The sequence below is a fragment of the Marmota monax genome, unplaced genomic scaffold, assembly GCF_021218885.2.
Source record: "Marmota monax isolate L192 unplaced genomic scaffold, Marmota_monax_Labrador192_F-V1.1 WCK01_AAM20220418_F8-fsc00021, whole genome shotgun sequence".
Lineage (NCBI taxonomy): Eukaryota > Metazoa > Chordata > Mammalia > Rodentia > Sciuridae > Marmota > Marmota monax.
The window spans coordinates 23010594-23029059 of record NW_026695228.1 but is presented as its reverse complement, the minus strand read 5'-3'; the positions used below and the strand labels follow the sequence as shown (position 1 = coordinate 23029059).

Genomic DNA, 18466 nt, shown 5'->3' with positions numbered 1-18466 from the left:
AAGGAGAACCATGGCCAGGTGATAGCTCAACGTCACTGGTGTCCTGAGATAGAAAAAGGCTGCGGGTTGATCTTTCCTAATCCAAAATGTTCAGAATCCAGAGCTTTTTGAATGTAGATATGACACCACAGTTGGAAAATTCCTCACCCGATCTCAGGGAATAGGTCACAGTCAAAATGCAGATACCTTAAAATGGTACATAAAATTACACTCAAGCTATATGTATAAAATATATAGGAAACATCCCTGAATTTCACATTTAATCTGGATCTCATCCCCAAGATGTTACATGTATGCAAATATTCTATAATCTGGGAGAAACAAAAATGGAATCTGAATCACTTCTACTCCCAAGTGCTTCTTTCAACCTGTGTAAGGGAGGAAATGAGGAAATCTGAATACAGTATGGGCTGTAGTTAAAAGTGACATATCTATGTAATAATAGTTCAAAATGTATCAACATTCACAATGTGTAATGAATAATATATCAATATAATAATGTAATATAATATTGTACACATATAGCATACAAATGAAAAATATTAGTTATAGGTGAAACTAGGTCCAGGGGGTATATGGGAGGTTTCTGTACTGTTTTTTCAGTTTGTCTGTTAATCCAAAACTGTTCTAAGAAACTGTGTCTTAATATAAAAGATCATGGAGAGCCCCAAGGACCTTTTGTTTGTGTATCGCTACTGATCCTGTTTTTTAAATTAAACCTGAAAACTGTTGCAAATCTTTATTTATGCATTTTAATATAACAAGAAAAAGTCCAGTATACGTTAATGTTAAAAATCACATTTTGGGGGGCTGGGGATGTGGCTCAAGTGGTAGCCTGCTCGCCTGGCATGCATGCGGCCCAGGTTCGATCCTCAGCACCACATATAAACAAAGATGTTGTGTCCGCCGAAAACTAAAAAAATAAAAAATAAATATTAAAAAAAATTCTCTCCCTCTCTCTCTCTCAAAAAAAAGAATCACATTTTTGTGAAAAAATATTCCAAAACTAGAATAATAATAATGAGAAGAGAGACATTTACACTTTTTCAAAGTGCTTTAATGTCTAGCTATATAGAAAGAGAACTTGCCATAAGGTTGATCTTAATTACTCACAGATGGTGAATGTGCAAATTTATCTATTTGCTAAAAATTATTTGTAACCCCAAGATCAATATCCGTGAAGCCTTCACTGTTATCCTGAAACGTGTAGGGGGGGGGGCAGGTAGTAGTAGATATGATGATATGGATGAGCTGCTCCATGCAAATGTTTCTAGCTAAGGTTGAACAGGGCAGTATTATTGTTTTGCTTAAGCTCATGCTGTGAACAAGTGTCTTGTGGTCTACTTAGCACCACATTCTTTCAAGTTTTTGTGCATTTCATTGACTTTGCTGTTTAAAATGGCCCCAAGCAAGCACAGTGGAACAGGCCTGTAATCCCAGCTGCTCTGGAGGCTGAGGCAGGAGAATCCAGAGTTCAAGGCAACCTCAGCAACGGCAAGGTGCTCAGCAACTCAGCAAGACCCTGTCTCTAAATAAAATACAACAGGGCTAGGGATTTGGCTCAGTGGTTGAGTGTCCCTGAGTTCAATCCCTAGTACCAAAAAAAATAAACTAAAATGGCCCCAAGCATAGTATTGAAGTGCTGGCTAATATTTCTCAGTGTTAGGCATTTTTTCTTGTTACATTTTTTCTTACAGAGAAAATACATGTGCTTGATGAGCTTCACTTAGATATAAATTGTAGTGTTCTTGGCCACCAGCCAGTTTTAAAGAATGAACAATATATGTTCAATAAACTTTCTTTAATTAGAAACATACATAAAATAAGTTTTATTCATCAGTTGACAAAAATGTTGTGAACAGGGGCTCATAGAAATCTAACCCTGAGATTCCCCCTAGGAGTAATGATTCAGTATTCGTTAACTCAGTGTTTGCTAATTCAATATTCACAGCAACTTTATAAAACATAACCACTGTGAATAATGAGAACTTGACTGAATCCACTTCTGCACTGAATCTGTGGTGGCATGTTATTTTGTTTGAAGTACAAGGAGAAAGTTCAGCCTCACACAGATAGTAGTTGAGAAAGGGAAGAATGTATTTTGTTGCTTTTTCTGTACTAGGGATCAAACCCAGTGCCTCGCACATGCTGGACAGACAAGCACCCTACCACTGAGCTGCACCCGCAAGCCCAGGCAGAGTATTTTAATCAGCTTTTCAAGTGATTGTGGCTATTATTCAAAACTACACTAAAACCCTTCAAATTTTAGTTTCTTAAAGGACAGTTACAATGCGGAATCTAAACTTTTTGTGCTATATTAACATTAAAGTCTACTAAACACATCTTTACCCATGCACATCTCATTATTCAATATCAATCACTTAAAGGCTCATATTATATTATTGACAACAAAAATTGCCAGTTGTTTTTCTTGAAGGGACAGAAACATGCTTTTCAGTTTTGTAAAAATGTCTACCAAATATCCATGAAAAACCAAGGTTTGTCTCTCTAAAAATTGTATCCCATAACAACATGGTTAGTTCAGCTCGCAGTTTTTTTCTGTTGTTTTTATTTATTTATTTTAAATATTGTTAGTTGTAAATGGACACAATACCTTTATTTTAGAATCAAACCTAATGCCTCACATGTGCTAGGCAAGTGCTCTACCACTGAGCCACAACCCCAACCCCCCCCCCTTTTTTTTTTGTCATAGCTGGTGCTGGGGCTCAAATCCAGGGCCTTGCACATGCTAGGCAAGTGCCCTGTCACTGAACCACACCCCTTCCGCTTGCAGTTTGGACAGTCACACGAGGTTCTTCTGAATACCACTGCAGCGGTGCCTCAGAGTGGGCTTCATATTTCACCACCAGGATATTAAAAAGACACACACTTAGAGTTGAGACTTCATAAAATTAATAACTCTATTGCTTCATCAAATACATGCCAAAGCAAAGCTGTCTTTTTAAAAATGTTTTGTTAACCTGTGTTAATTGTATGTATTAACAGGGTTCATGAAGCGTGGTATTTCTCACAGTAGACAAAGAACAAAATTGACGAATGGGATGACATCAAACCAAAAAGCTTCAGCACAGCAAAGGAAACAATCAACAGAGTAAAGAGACCATCTACAGAATAGGGGGAAAACTTGGCCAGCTAGTCATCTGACACCAGAATACATAAGAAACTCCAAAAATTAACCACAGGGCTGGGAATGTAGCTCAGTGGTAGAGCACCCCTGGATTAAATCCCAAACACCCTTAAGTACAGCACTTAGTCTCAGGGGCTCTGGGTTCCATCCCAGCACCATAAAAAAATAAATAAAAACAACAACAAAAACAACAAATCATCTGAAAAGATAGTTCTTAAAAGAAGTACAAATAGCCAACAAATAGACAAATAATGTTCTGTATCATTTAACCATCAGGGAAATCCATATCCTCACATGTGCAAGGCCCTGGGTTCAATCCCCAGTACCATAAGATAAATATTTATCTTAAAACTACCATATGATCCAAATTCCACTTCTGGGCATATAACCATAAAAATTGAAAGCAGGCAAGCTGGACACAGTGGCACACACCCGTAATCCTAGCAGCTCCGGAGGCTGAGGCAGGAGGATCATGAGTTCAAAGCCCACCTCAGCAACTTAGCGAGGCCCTAAGCAACTCAGTGAGACCCTGTGTCTAAATAAAATATTAAAAGTGCTGGGAATGTGGTTTAGTGGTAAGCACCCCTGGGTTTAATCCTCAGTAACCCACCAAAAAAGCTAGATTTTTTTTAAACTGTGAGCATGTGACAATAAAGATCACAGTGACTCCTAATAAAGCATGGTGCCACCTCCTCAATTCATGCTTAGATGCTAGAAATTGTCATTCGCCCTTGCATTTGCACCTGTGCATACATTGATTACTGTTAAAGTTGTTTTGACCTTGCAGTTCTCCTGATCTTTAAGCTTTGTAAGCTTCTGGCAGGTTGTTTAATTCCTCTAAGCCGCAGTTTCCTCACCTATCCAATGACAGTGGTAGGAATTACCCCTCCCAGCTGTAGAGAGGGTTAAAGCAGGCACATCAGAAGGGATCCATAAATTATTCGCTGTGATTCTCGGAACTCTGGGGAGTGTGAGACAAGCAAGGTGCCAGGTCCTGGTGGAAAATGTATGGGGACAGCACTGCTCTCAGGTCACAACAGATAAACCTCCACATGTGCTCAGAACAAACACCCAGTAAAAAAATGGACAAAGGACTTTAAAAGACATTTCTCAATACATTTACACATACAAAAGGTCAATGGGTTCATGAAAGAATACTCACCAACACTGGTCATAAGAGAAATGCAAATCAACCACGGTGACATTTCACCCCTTGTGCCTGTTGGAATGGTTGGCATCAAAGACAAAAGGTACCAAGTGCCAGTGAAGGTGTGGAGAGAAGAGAAGCCTTGAGCTCTGCTGTGGGAATTCATTATGGAAAAACAGTATGGAGATTCCACAAAAAGTTAAAAAGAGAATTATCACAGGGCCCAGCACTCCCACCACTGGGTATAAAACCAAAGGAAATTTAGGAAACATTGTGATCAGTGACAGAAGCCAGACACAACGCACCTCAAAGAGATCTCTGCATCTGCACATTCATTAAAGCGTCATTCACAATAGCCAAGAGGAGGAAGCAACTGAGGATCCATCAACAGGTATGGATGAAGAACATGTAATGTTTACATATAAATGGAATACATATATATAAATGCACATGGTATACTACTGTCCTTTGACAACAGGATGAACCTGGAGGCTGTTAGATTAAGTACAATAACCTGGTGGAAATCATATGGGGACAGCACTGATCTCATGTCACAACAGATAAACCTCCACATTGTGCTCAAAAAACAAACCCAATTGGAATTCCTGGTTTTTCCTTCTGGTCACAGGTTAATACATGGTGGGGCCAGACACAGAAATATTTAAGAACCACATATTCCACTCCTCTGTGGAATCTGAAAAAGTCCAACTCATTGAAGCAGAGAATAGAATAGGAGTTGCCAGGGGCTGGAGGAGAGGGAAATTGGGATGTTGGTTAAAAGGCACCAAAAGATTTCACTTAGGCCAAAGGTGTGAGTTCAAGACATCCAGTATACAACATGGTGACTATAGTAAATAACAATATATTGCATTCTCGAAAAATGCTGAAAGAGTAGACACCTTCAGAGTTTGCACTACAAAAATGATAACTTTGTGAGGTAATGCATATGTTGATTATATATTTAGCCATTTCACAATGCATATATAAATTTAAAACACCATGTTATGCATAATAAAAGCACACAAATTTATCTGTCATTTGAAATAAAATTAAATTAAAAAAATACATACCTTACAACAAAGTACACTCAGTGAAAAAAGACAGACACAAGACAGCCACTTAGTACATGATTCTATTTGTCTGAAATGTTCAGGAAAGGTGGAGGAAAAAGGGGGACAGGTGCCTTCCAGGTGATGAATTAGGGGTGGCAATTCAACAACATTGTGATTTTTTCCAGTACTGGGGATTGAACCCAGGGGCACTTTACCACTGAGCCACATCCCCAGCCCTTTTTATTTTTTATTTTGAAACAGGATCTCACTAAGTCACCCAGGCTAGCCTTGAACTTGTGATCCTCCTGCCTCAGCTTCCCAGAGCCGCAGGGATTACAGGTGTGCACCTCTACACCCGGCCAACATTGTGAATTGTACTAAATGCCAAGAAGTCACACTCTTTGAAATGATGCGTTTTATGTGATGTGACTCTCACCTCAATAAAACCAAAGTCAGGAAGTGCCCTAAAATTCAACATTTAAAATAAATTATATTTCAATGCAATATTTTTAAATATTGCAAACTTGGTAAACACAGACCCCCTGTGTTTACCAAAAATATCACCTCCATCATATTCAGTATTAGAGTCAATGCATCAAAATGAGTATAGAAAAAAGTCACAATGAACAAAATTTTGACGTATTAAATAAAGGAAAGCTTGGAATTCCTGATTTTTCCTCTGCCTTTATGACTTGGCTGGACACTGTTACTGATTCTGCCTTTAACTTCCTGATATCCTGTTCATCACGGGGTTTTTTACATTAATTTGCAGGGTTTTTTTTTTTTTTTACAATTACTAACACTGGATTATTATTTAGCTAAATGCTCAGTGCAGGAATACTCCCTGATATATTGCACAACAAGCAAGTATCTCACTCTCACCTGGGCCCTGCGAATCTCTTGTTCAGGTTAAAGATACTATCTTCCTTTTACAGATACAGAAGAGGCTCAAAGATGTTAAATGGCAGGTCACGGGTTAATACATGGTGGGGCCAGGATTTGAGTCCAAGTCTGTGTGCCTCAAAGCTTCGACCACCCCAGGTCCACTCTAACCATCTGCTCCAGCTCTGGCCCAGCTCCGACGGAACATCCTTGGCTGTCCCAGATGACTTCCTTGGCAGCAAGGTGGAGCCTGAACACGGGCTCAGCCAAGAGAAGGTTGAGACAGAAGAATCGAGGCTAATTCCTCTGTGGGAAACACTCTCTATCAATTAATTAGGACAGAGCTGGCCTGCGGCATCCCCGAAGCCCCCAGAGTCATTAAGGGAGAAGGGGGGTCTCATTACAGGCTTGCAGCTTCCCCACCATTCCCAGGGCCCCAGAGGGAGCAAAGGAGAGGGGAGGAGGGCCAGGCCTCCCTCCCCTGATTTCCACCCACCCTGCCATGACCCGAGTGTCTGAAAACAGAAGCAGAATTTCAGGGAAGAAGAAAAGGGGTATGTAAGAGATGAAAGGCAAAGTATCCCTCTAAGTTCTGTCTCCATTTATATTTATATGAAATATTCAGAACAGGTCAATTTATAAACACTGTTTGCCAGGGAATGGAGGTGGGAGGGAAGGGGAGTGGCAGGGTTTCCTTTTGGGGTAATGGAATGTTCTAGAACTAGATAGAGGTGGTGGCTGCATGGCATCATGAATGTACTGTCACTGAATTGTCTACTTTTGAACACCTTATGTCATGTATATTTGACATATTTTTAAAAATCAGTCTATCAGCTATAAATAATGAAATTAGCCATTAATGCCAACATGTGTGTAGGTTCTATGGAAATACTATGCCATTTTACACACAGGACCTGAGCCTCCTTGCATGTTGGTGTTCACTGGGGGTTTCTGGAACCAATCCCTTTGAATGTTGAATGTTGAGAGCCACAGCCCAAGGGGCCCCAGCAAACTTTCAGACCACCAGCTGATGATTGGCTCACAGGGGCCCCAGCAACATCTAGCTGATTGGCTCCTCTGCGGTGATGCTCATTGGGCTGTTTCCCGGCCCTTTCAGACTTTGGAGCTGCTCATTGGGGGACTTTTTTGGCTCCGCCCATGCGACCCAGCCAATCGGCCTCAAGAGCATCGCCGCATTGGGGGGGAGGCTTGTTGAGAGGCTTGTGGGAAGCCGGTGGTGGCAGTTGGGCTCTGAGGGTTTTTCCTGAGGAGCTGTTTTGTTTGGAGTGTGTGGTTCTAAAAATAAAGTTCGTTTCTTTTGACAAGTGGCTCCTGAATTGTGCCCAGCCAGACTGCGGCATTTGAATATCAAGGAAACAATGTGTACTCCAAAACCTCATGTTATATATGAGGAAAACACACAAAATCGTCTTAAAGTGTATCTCTTTTCGAGATTATTCAAAATATATTAACACTTACTTTGTGCCCAGCATTGTACTGAGTCAGGTAGGAAGCCTGGCCCCCCCACTCAGAGTAGGTCTTCACATGGTGCTGGGGACTGCCACATGACCTCCAGGGACATGCCAGCCATCCTCCCCTCAGCCAGTGTCCAGTGCATTGGCCCTCAGGGACCACACCCACATGCTCCCTTGTCCTCTGGCTTCTGGCTGGGTTCAACCATGGGAAGGCCCTGCAGAAGGTCAGAGGGATGGAGGAAAGTGGAGCTGCAGTGTTTATTCAGCACTCAGGTGATCATTAGCACTGTTCTCATAAAGTATCCTTTAATTAAATTAGGCTCCTTGCTTTCTTTAGACATGATACACACTTTAAAAACCACAGTACAATGTAAACCTAACTTTTATATGTACTGGGAAACCAAAAAATTCATATGAGTCACTTTATTGTGACATCTGCTTTATTACAAGGGCCTGGCACCAAACTCCCAAGATCTCTGAGGCACACCTGCCCAGTCACAACAGGATACTACTCAGCCTCTGAAAAGAAGAAAATTCTGTCATTTGCAACAATGTGGGTGAATGTTTTGCTAAATTCAATAAGCTAGACCCAGAAAGACAAATACCACATGACCTCACTCATATATGGAAGCCAAAAAAGTTGATCTTATAGGAATTGAGGGTAGAAAGTGTTTACAAATGACTGTGGTGGTCAAGGGCAGGGAGAGATTGGACAAAGCATGTGAATTTTCAGTTAGACAGGAAGAATAGGTTCAAGAGACCTATTGTACCAAATGTCAACTATAGATGTTGTATAATATGTTGTTTTCTTGAAAAATGTTAGATATTGGACATAACAGTGTCTTGCCACTGAAATAATAACTATGTGAGGAAATGCATGTTACTTAGCTAGGTTTGGTTATTCCACAATGTACATACACTTCAAAATATCGTGTTGTATATGATAAACATAATTAATTTTGTCTTTCAATTTAAAAACAAATTGCAAGTTTTAAATGGCAAACACCCAGCATTGATGTAAATAATTGTGTCACATTACTTAAATGTGAACAAAGATAAAACTTTGCATTAAAAAGGAAAGACATCATAGTATAGTAATAGAAGTGTCCTCGATGGTAGGCCCAGGACTTGAAGACACTGAAGAGACACATGATTGACAGAGAATACAGAGGGGGTGAGAGGTAGAGAGGTGTTTTTTTGGGGGGTGGCATTAGGGGGAACTCAGAGGCACTTGACCACTGAGCCACATGCCCAGCCCTATTTTTGTATTTTATTTAGAGACAGGGTCTCACTGAGTTGCTTAGCTTATCACTTTTGCTGAGGCTGGCTTTGAACTTGCAATCCTCCAGCCTCAGCCTCCCAAGCCACTGGGATTACAGGCATGTGCCTTGGCGCTCAGCAGAGGTACAGGTTTTTAAAACTTTTCTTCATTATCAAGGTCATTTGTGTTTATACAGAAAAAAAAATTAAATGCATAAAGTATAAAAGGAAACCAAAAATATTATCCAAATCTTTAGTGGTGATTCATAATCATCATTAACATGTTGATGGATTGTTTTGCTGGGGGAGAATGTGTTTCCTAGGTCAACATTAGAATCATGCCTACATGCTACAACATGGATGAAGTTCGAGGTGATACTGGGACTCTCAGCCATCCCAGAGAAGGTGGCTGTTCATCCACCTGCATGTTGGTGGTCTTCGTGGACCCCTGCAAAGGACCCCTTATGGAGTGTTCACTTCCCCTCACTCTGAACTCTGAACTCCAGCTGAGAACTGGTTCCCCTCTCTCTCTGCACCCCAGGCCAACTCTAGCCCCAGACCCTCTCCATGCATCTGACCCTAAGAAGGAAGGAGAGGAGGAAGAGAAATGAGAAGAGGAGGAGCAGGATGGAAGGGGGGGTGGGGAAGAAGAGAAGGAAGTCACCCTGGAGGACGGTATGTCAAGTGAAAGAAGCCAGATACGAAAGAACAGGAGTTCCCAGAGACTGGGGGGTGGGGGGAGAACAGGGAGTTGTTGATTGATGGGTAGAGGTTCGTTGGGGAAGATGGACAGTGGTAATGTCTGTACAACAGTGTGACTGTGCCTAATGCATTGAACCATAGCCTTCAAAATGGATGAAATTATAAATTTCATGCTATGCCTATTTTACCAAAGTAAAACCATTAGAATTATCCCATTTGGCCAGTGTGTTATCCTGACAATGACGGTGACTCCATGCACGGTAAGAAGTTGTCTCTACCCGACAAGATCCTGAAGGGATCTTTGGTTTTCCATCCCCTGTCTCCCCAGTGAGAAGCCCCAGGAGGCCAGGGACTTTGTCTCATCACCCTCCTCTTCACATTCTTAGCTCCGTGCCTGACACAGAGCAGGTGTTCAATAAATATAGTCATCTCTCAGCATTTGAAGGGGACTGACTCCAGGGCCCTGAGGACACTAAAACCCACAGATGCTAGAGTCCTTTACATAAAATGGCAAAAGATTTGCATGGAACTATGTGCATCCTGCCATAGACTTGGAACCATCTCCAGATGGCTTAGAATGCCAGTAGAATACAAATGATGTGAATTATTTAGGGACTAATGGCAAGGAATAGCTCTGTACATGTTCAGATGCAATTTTTTAAAAACATTTTCTATTCAAGATTGGTTTAACCTGCTGATATGGAAGGATGACTGTTTTAACATTGTGGAATGACTAAAAATGTTAACTAAGTAACAAATTTATCACCTCACACAGTTATCCTCTGTGCATGCAAAAGCACTTAACACTCACTCTCTTCAATTACCACTAACTATAGTTATCTTGCTGTATGATAGATCTCCTGAAATGCAGATCTCTTATCTGACATAATCATGTAGACTTCAGCCAACATGTCCCTTCCTAAATTGTGTGTGTGTGTGTGTGTGGTGCTGGGGATTGAACCCAGGGCCTTGTGCATGCAAGGCAAACACTCTACCAACTGAGCTACATCCCAGCCCCCAACATCTCCCTTCTTTCCCTTCCCACTAACCACCCAGACCTTGGTAGCCCTCATTCTATTCTCCACCTTTTCAAGCTCAACTGTTTTAGATTGTGCACATGATAAAGATCATGCAATATTTACCTTTCTGTGCCTGGTTTATATCACTTAAAATTTCACTTAAAATCCTACAGGCTCATCCAGGTTGTTGCGAACCTCAGGATTTCATTCTTTCGTGGCTGCATAATATTCCGTTTTTAACTATGCAGACATACAGAGGGTTTGTTTGTTTGTTTGTTTGTTTGTTTGTTTGTTTGGCTTTGCATTTTCCCCGACCTCAGGTTGATTGAATCTGCAGGTGCAGAACCCAAGGATATGGAGAGGACATTGTATTTTTCAAAACACTCACTCATTCAATCCATTAAGAAAGAGAGGACTGAGAATGTGCCTCAGTGATTGAGCACTTGTGTAGCAGGTGCAAGACCCTGGGTTTGAGTCTCAGCAGACAGAAAAGAGAGACAGACAGACCAACAGATTGAGATTCTTTGTTCTCCGGTTTGACCCTCAAGTTCACAATCCATTTTTCTCACACCTACTCTGCATCCCAGGAGACAGATCTTTGTGGACCATATCAATGGGTTCCCTGCCTCAGGAGACCTGGTAAGCTTAGCATAAGGTGGGAAATTAGGAAATTTGAAGATGAGCTTCAGACAATCAGGAGAGAAAATGGCTGAGCATAGAGAAGAGGGACCTCATGCAGAGAGGGAGCAGGTGTAGGTAGTGGACCCCAGACTAAAGGGGCAGATGCCATTATTAATATAAGCACCTCCTAGGACCACTGTAACAAATGACTGCAATCTGGCTGGCCGACAGCAACAAGAATTTACTCTCACACAGTTCTGGAGGCAGAAAGTAGAAAAATGGGGATGTTGGCAAGCTATCTCCAAAGAATCCTGGGGAGGACCCTTCTTCACCTCTTCCAGCTTCTGGTGGCCCAGGAACTCTTGGCATTCCTCCGTCTGTAGATCCTCCATCCTGCACTCACTCCAGTCCTCACATCCTATGCTTATTTGTGTGTGTGTGTGTGTGTGATTGAGAAATAAAAAATGTATACACTCACTCCTCCACGTCTGTGGATTCCATATCCACAGATTCTGCATCTGCAGATTCAACCAACCACATATTTAAAGCACTATTTTGTTGGTGACTATGCTCAATGCTCTGTCAATTTTTTATAAACTAATTTAAATAGCTAATAAAATTAAAATATTTTTTTAAATAAAAAACTTAAGCTGGGTAGGGCTTAAGTTTCAAGTAATAGAAAATGGGCTAAAACACTCACCAAGCTTGGTGGTGTGTGCCCATAAAGCTAGAGCTACACAGGAGGCTGAGGCAGGAGGATCACTTGAGCCCAGGAGTCTAAGACCAACCTGAGCAACATAGTGAAATGCCATCTCAAAAATAAATAAATATTTAAAATAAAGACACATATAATAAAATAAAAATAAAACAAATTAACATGACCATGTAAAGACATAACTATATTAGAATATTACATTGTTGCTTATATTGGCTATTCTGAACATGTACAGACTTTCTTTCCTGTCATTATTCCCTAAAGGATACAGTATAACAACTATATATATAGCATTTATATTGTGTGAGGAATTATAAGTTCTCTAGTGATGATTTAAAGTCTATGGGAGGAAGTGTGTAGGTTATGTGCAAATCTATGCCATCTTATATAAGGGCATTCTCAAATCTTGGTATCTGAGGGATTCTTGAAGCCATTCCTATACAGACACAGAGAGAGACAGCTATATTCTTTTAAGATACAATATGGTGTTTTGATATACATATAATACATTGTGGAGTAACTAATCAAGTTATTGAAAATATACATTACCTCACATTTTTGGTGGTGAGTATACTTAAAAATCTATCCTCTTATTCATTTTCAAGTTTGCAATATATTGTTATTAACTCTACCAGTTTGTTGGACGGTGTATCTTGTGAACTTGCTCCTCAAGTGCTTTCACCAACGTGTCCCAGAGTCTCCCATGCCCCAGTCCTGGTAACCACCACTTGACTCTCTAGGATTCTGACTCTTTCAGGTTCTGCATACAGACGAGGTCAGATGGTATCTCATCTGCCTGTGCCTGACTTGTGGCACTCAACTCAATGTCCTCAAGGTTTTCCCATATTGTCAAGAACAGGATTTTTTTTTGTTTGTGTTTTTTGTTTCTCAAGTAATCCCTTTTGTATATGTAGCGTATTTTCTCTATCCATTCACCATTTTCTCTATCCAATATGGACGTTTAGGTTGCCTCCCTGTCCTGACTACTATAGATAAGGCCACAGTGAACAAGGGAGGGCAGACATCTCCGTTGTCAATCATCATGTCTTTGCAGGGCATTCTGCCTGTCTGTCTCTGTCCTCTCTCACACGTGGCTGTCTTGGCAAAAGGACACTGGTCTTACTGGATTAGGGCTCACCCTTCTCCAGCATGATCTCATCTTAACTAATTATATCTGCAATTATCTTATTTCCAAATAAGGTCACCTTCACAGGTACCAGAGGGTAGAATTTTAAAATACCTTCTCAGAAGGAACCATTCAATACCCATCAGTGGCTGAAGTCTTTATCTGTCCTGCCTCCCACCTAATTTGGGTTTCCTGCCCAAATAGGAAGGATGCTTGGAGACTGGACAGACAGCAGGGAACATCCATGGCAGAAGAAGTAGAAAGTCCTTGGTTGGTGGATACATGTACTATGCCCTAGCAGGGAGGGTCCCATCATTAAGTCATTATACAAATAAGCATTAAGGGCTGCCTTTGTGCCAGGAACTGGGCTGTGGATTCATTCATGACTAAGACATATAAGATATCCATCAAGAAACTGACATTCTAGAGACAGGCAAGAGAGTGACAAACCTATGATTACTATGGTTCCTTAAGGATGTAGCACATCATGGTGATGGTGTGAGACTTCAGACCAGTCAGTGGAGGAAGGGCCCATTAGGAGATAATATTTGAAAAGAGACCTTAAAGTTCAGACAGAATAAGCCATATAGAAATTCAGAGTAAGAACATCCCAGAGAAGGAAGAACATTTTGGGGTTGGTCAGGGAGAGAAACTTCAAATACTATGAGATACAAGCTTGGTGAGTGTTTTAGCCCATTTTCTATTACTATAACGAAATACCTGAGGCTGGGTACTTTATTTAAAAAAAGGAGGTTTATCTAGTTCACAGGTTTAGAGGCTGAAAATCCAAGATCAGACAGCCCCATTCACTCAGCCTCTGGTAAGGGACCCTTGGATGTGTCACATCATGGCAGATGCCATCATAAATGGCATGGCACATAAGAGGAAAAGGTGACATGACAAGAGCGAAAGCCAGAGAGAAAATGAAGAGAGGGCAGTCTTGCTCTTTTAAACAACCCTCTCTTGGGCTGGGGATATGGCTCAAGTGGTAGTGCGCCTCGCCTGGCATGCGTGCGGCCCGGGTTCGATCCTCAGCACCACATACAAACAAAGATGTTGCTTCCGTCGATAACTAAAAAATAAATATTAAAATTCTCTCTCTCTCTCTCTCTCTCTCTCTCTCTCTCTCTCTCTCTCTCTCTCAAAATAAAATAAAACAAACAACCCTCTCTCAAAGTAACTAGCTGGGGTTCCACAGAACTACATCAATCCTTTCTGAAGGCAGTGCCCCCAGTGACCTAATTACTCCACACTGGTCTCAGTCTCTTAAAGTGCCCACCAACTCAACCCATGGCACTGAGGACCAAGCCTCCAACATTTGAACCCTCGGAGACACACAACCCTAAATCACCTCTAGAATCACCAAGGACAGAGAGAGTGGTGAATTGGGAAGGAAGATGGACAGGTACCAGGTGTGAGAAAATGGAATTCTGTAGCTCAAGGTAAGAAACTTGGATGCTCTAAAAAACCTGAAGCTCACCTCACTGAATCACCCACTGGGTCTTAAAGCCACAGTCTTCCTAACCTAAAAGAAATGTCCAAGTCCACTGATGGAGAAAAGTGAAGAAAAAGAAGTAAATGGAGGGTGGGAACCTGTTGCATGAATTGGCTATTACTGTGTAACAAATAATCCCAAGCTTAACAGCTTAACACATACTGACTACAATATATAGGTTCCGTGTGTTGGGAATTTGGACACAGCTTAGCTTGGTCCTCTGGCTTGGAGGACTCTCTCCAGGCTGCAGATAACACATCAGCTGGGATAGCTGTTTCATCTCAAAGGTAAACTTTGGAAGGATCTGCCTCCAAGCTTGCTCATGTGGATGTGGAGGATTCAGTTCCTCATGAGATACTAGGCTGTGGGGCTTGGTCCTCACTGGCTGTTAGCCAGAAGCTGCCCGTGGTTCCTGGCCACAAGGGAGTCTGCATAGGGCAGCTCACAACAAGGTGAATGGCTTCCTTCAGATTGAGCAAGAAAAAGAACAACAAGAGATGAGCAAGAGAAGCCATGATCTCTGCTAATCTCAGAACTGGCATCCCATCTCATGTGCTAGATTCTACAAGTCTGAAGTCCCTGGGGAATGAGCCCAGCACAGAAAGACCAATACCACACCATCTCACTCCTATGTGGAATCTGGAAGAGCTATTCACATAGAAACAGGAAACAGAATAGAGTTTACCAGAGAACGGGGAGGATGTGGGGAGAAAGGGATGAGGAGAGGCGGGCCAACGGGTACAAAGTCAAAACTGGAGAGGAGAAATAAGCCCTGCTGTTCCGCTACCCAGTCAAATGGCCAGAGTTGGCAGCAATGCGATGCATATTTCAAAATCCCTAGAAGTGTTTCAAATGGTCTCACCACAAAGACATGATGATGAGTGATTGAGGCAATGGAAATGCTAATCGCTGCGATTCCAAAGCTGCATAATATACGCGTGGAGTATACTGCACTCTGCAAATATGTACAATTACTGTGTGTTTTTAAAAAATAAATCCATTTTACATTTTTAAAAAACTAAAATGAAACAGAATGATTAAAAAAAGATAAGTGAGTCATTAGGTCCATACTCAAGGGTTCGGATAAGATTGCACAGGAGGTATGAAGACCAGAAGGTGGGGGTCATGTGGAGTCATCAGGATGGACCATCTCACCTAAAGGACACTATATTGAGGAGTGGATGGCAAAAGGCCAGCTAATGAAGGATAGCATAGAAGTGGGGGAAATGGTGTGACAGGGCAGGGGGGAGGGCATTCAAGTCTCAGGAGTTCCTCAGTTTCAAATGCTACTTACAGGTCACTGGAATGGGACTAAAAAAAAAAATGGTATTTGCCAACTGGAAAAGGACATTTGCCTGAGTCATTTCAGTGGGCTGACGGGGTTACAGACAGGGGGACCAGCCCTGATCACTCACTGACCAGCACAGTCACCACCTTTGAAGGAGGTGACTAGGAAGGACCTCCCTTCACAGCCTGGGGCTTCCCACTGTCTCCTGACACCTCCACCAGGAAAGCGACCTCATTTCTCAAAGACAGAATGGATTCTAGGTCATATCCCCCTGGAACAAGAGACCAATTGATGTGATTATCTCCAAGAGAAAGGGGGGCACCTACTAAAAGTAGAACCTTGTGCCCCAGAAGGGAAGACATCGGGGAACCTAAAAAGGGGTCTCTGATAATTACCTGCCAAGATTTCAGAGCAAAGGGCATCTCCATGTAATACCAAAAGAAAGAAAAGAACAACTAGGAGTTTTAGAAGGTTCTCCTTCCTCATCTATCCTGCAATTCACCCCAGGATAGAACTCAGTTCCCTACTTTACATGAGTCATTATATAGAACAGACAGCCCCAGCAAAGACAACTGCAAGAAAGAATTTCCAAAAAGTGTCCTTTATTATAAAAATCAGAGCACTAATATGATTTCCCATTGGCCTGAGTTAAATATATTTAGGCTTCAGTATGTTGAGAGAAGGGAGATGTGTACACACACATGCATAGGGAAATGGTTAGAATTACATGAGCATGTTTACAATAGGTATCTTTGGACAGTATAGCTTAAAATAATTCTTATTTTCTTTATTATGGTTTTCTGTATTTTACACATTTTATATAATGTGTGTGTGTGTATATATATATTACTTTCATAACAAAAAATATTTTGTTGGCTTAAGAAAGAAATTGGGTCTTGAAAAATAATGAGACATTTTCCCAGGCCTCAGGCTTATGTGTCTCCCTCCATTTCTATAGAGATTGATTCCAGAATGCGCCCAGGTACCAAAATCATCAGGGGCTCAGGTTCCTTATGTAAAATAGCATAGTATCTGCATAGATCCCACCCACATGCTCCTATATACTTTAAATCATCTCTAGATTATGTAAAATACTAAATACAATGTAGATGTCTCCATAAATAGTTGAAATACTGTATTATTTGGGAACAACAGCAAGGAAAAAAGTCTGTACACATTTAGTACAGATGTGATTTTCCCCTGGACAATAGCTGAGTCCAGAGATATGGAATCCACAGATTTCAGAGGCTGGACCACACCATGTTTCTGAGCATTTTTCAAATGTCACCATTTTTTTAATATTTTTTTTAGTTGTTGATAGACCTTTATTTATTTGTATGTGGTGCTGAGAATCAAACCCAGTGCCTCACACATGCTAGGCAAGTGCTCTACCACTGAGCCACAACCGCAGCCCTCAAATGTCACCATTTTTGATCTCTGAATCTCCTGAAAATAAAAGCTCATCTCAGCCCCATGATCAGTGGTTCCTTCCAGACACCTGCTGACCCATGAGCAGAAGAGAGCTCACCTGTGCCTCAAATGCAGGGACACATGTCAGGCTGGAGAAGTGTCTAAAGTGGGCTGTCAAAGCCAGGAAGGAGAGGTGAGTTTGGGGGAGTAGACACAGAGTCAAACTCAGGGTTGGGAAGTGAAAATGAAAAGTTGGCAAGATTGAGCAATGGTCTGTACCCACTTCAGTGCTCAGATAACAGCATTATGTACTAAAAGTGTGTTGAACCAATACAATGTCAAAATGGCAGAGAACTCACCCTCACCTATAGCCCCAATGAATTTCACCAGAGGGTCATCTGGAAGCCAAAGTCCTCCTGCATAGGCCTGGCATGAGAAAGCTAACTTAAGTGTCTCTGGGTAAGCTGATGCAATGTCTTCCTGACAGAGGTGCTCGGTACAACAGGCAGCCAACCAAGACAATAGGATCTTCTAGTCAGGAAAGAGGGACCTCAGAATGAACAACAAAGGTGTATGGCTGAGTGAGGATGGCTGTCTCACGTGAGCTGTCTCTGGGAAAACCCTCTCTGCACCACCTTGTTTGGGAATAGCTCCATCCAACCAATAAAAAGAAAGCTAAGCACCTGCACAATGCTTGCCTTATGGTAGCCCTGATAGCAGATGCTCCACTTGTGCTAACGCATGTCCATTAACTTAGTTGCCAGATGAGAAAACGCAGCAGTGGTTAAGAGACTTTAATTAAAGAATCAGAATTAGAATTTGAACATTGATTAATTCCAGAATAGTGAACTTACACTCTCTTGACCTCATGAAGACAGCTGAGCCAGAAACCATTGGTTCTGGCAAGTGATAACTATGTTAAACACATAAGCCTCCATCACCAAAGTTTGCCTGCGTCCTTCTCTTCCTGGTAACAGACCTCTAGCATGGAGGTTGCAAACTTCATTCCTCCCCATTACTGAATGGCCCTTTGGTTTTACAAAGCCGGGGGTGTTCATTCCTTCTTCTTTGCCCCTCTTATTCTTTTCTGTTTCTGTAGCTTGCACTAAAAATCCTGAGTGATGGG

General features: G+C 41.6%; 1 non-coding gene across 1 annotated transcript; it reads right to left on the bottom strand.

Moving 5' to 3' along the window:
• Positions 1–10606: 10606 nt before the first annotated feature.
• Positions 10607–10679, bottom strand: Trnaa-ugc (transfer RNA alanine (anticodon UGC)). The gene has a single exon. It is a non-coding gene; the product is annotated as a tRNA-Ala (tRNA).
• Between the last annotated feature and the right edge of the window lie 7787 nt (positions 10680–18466).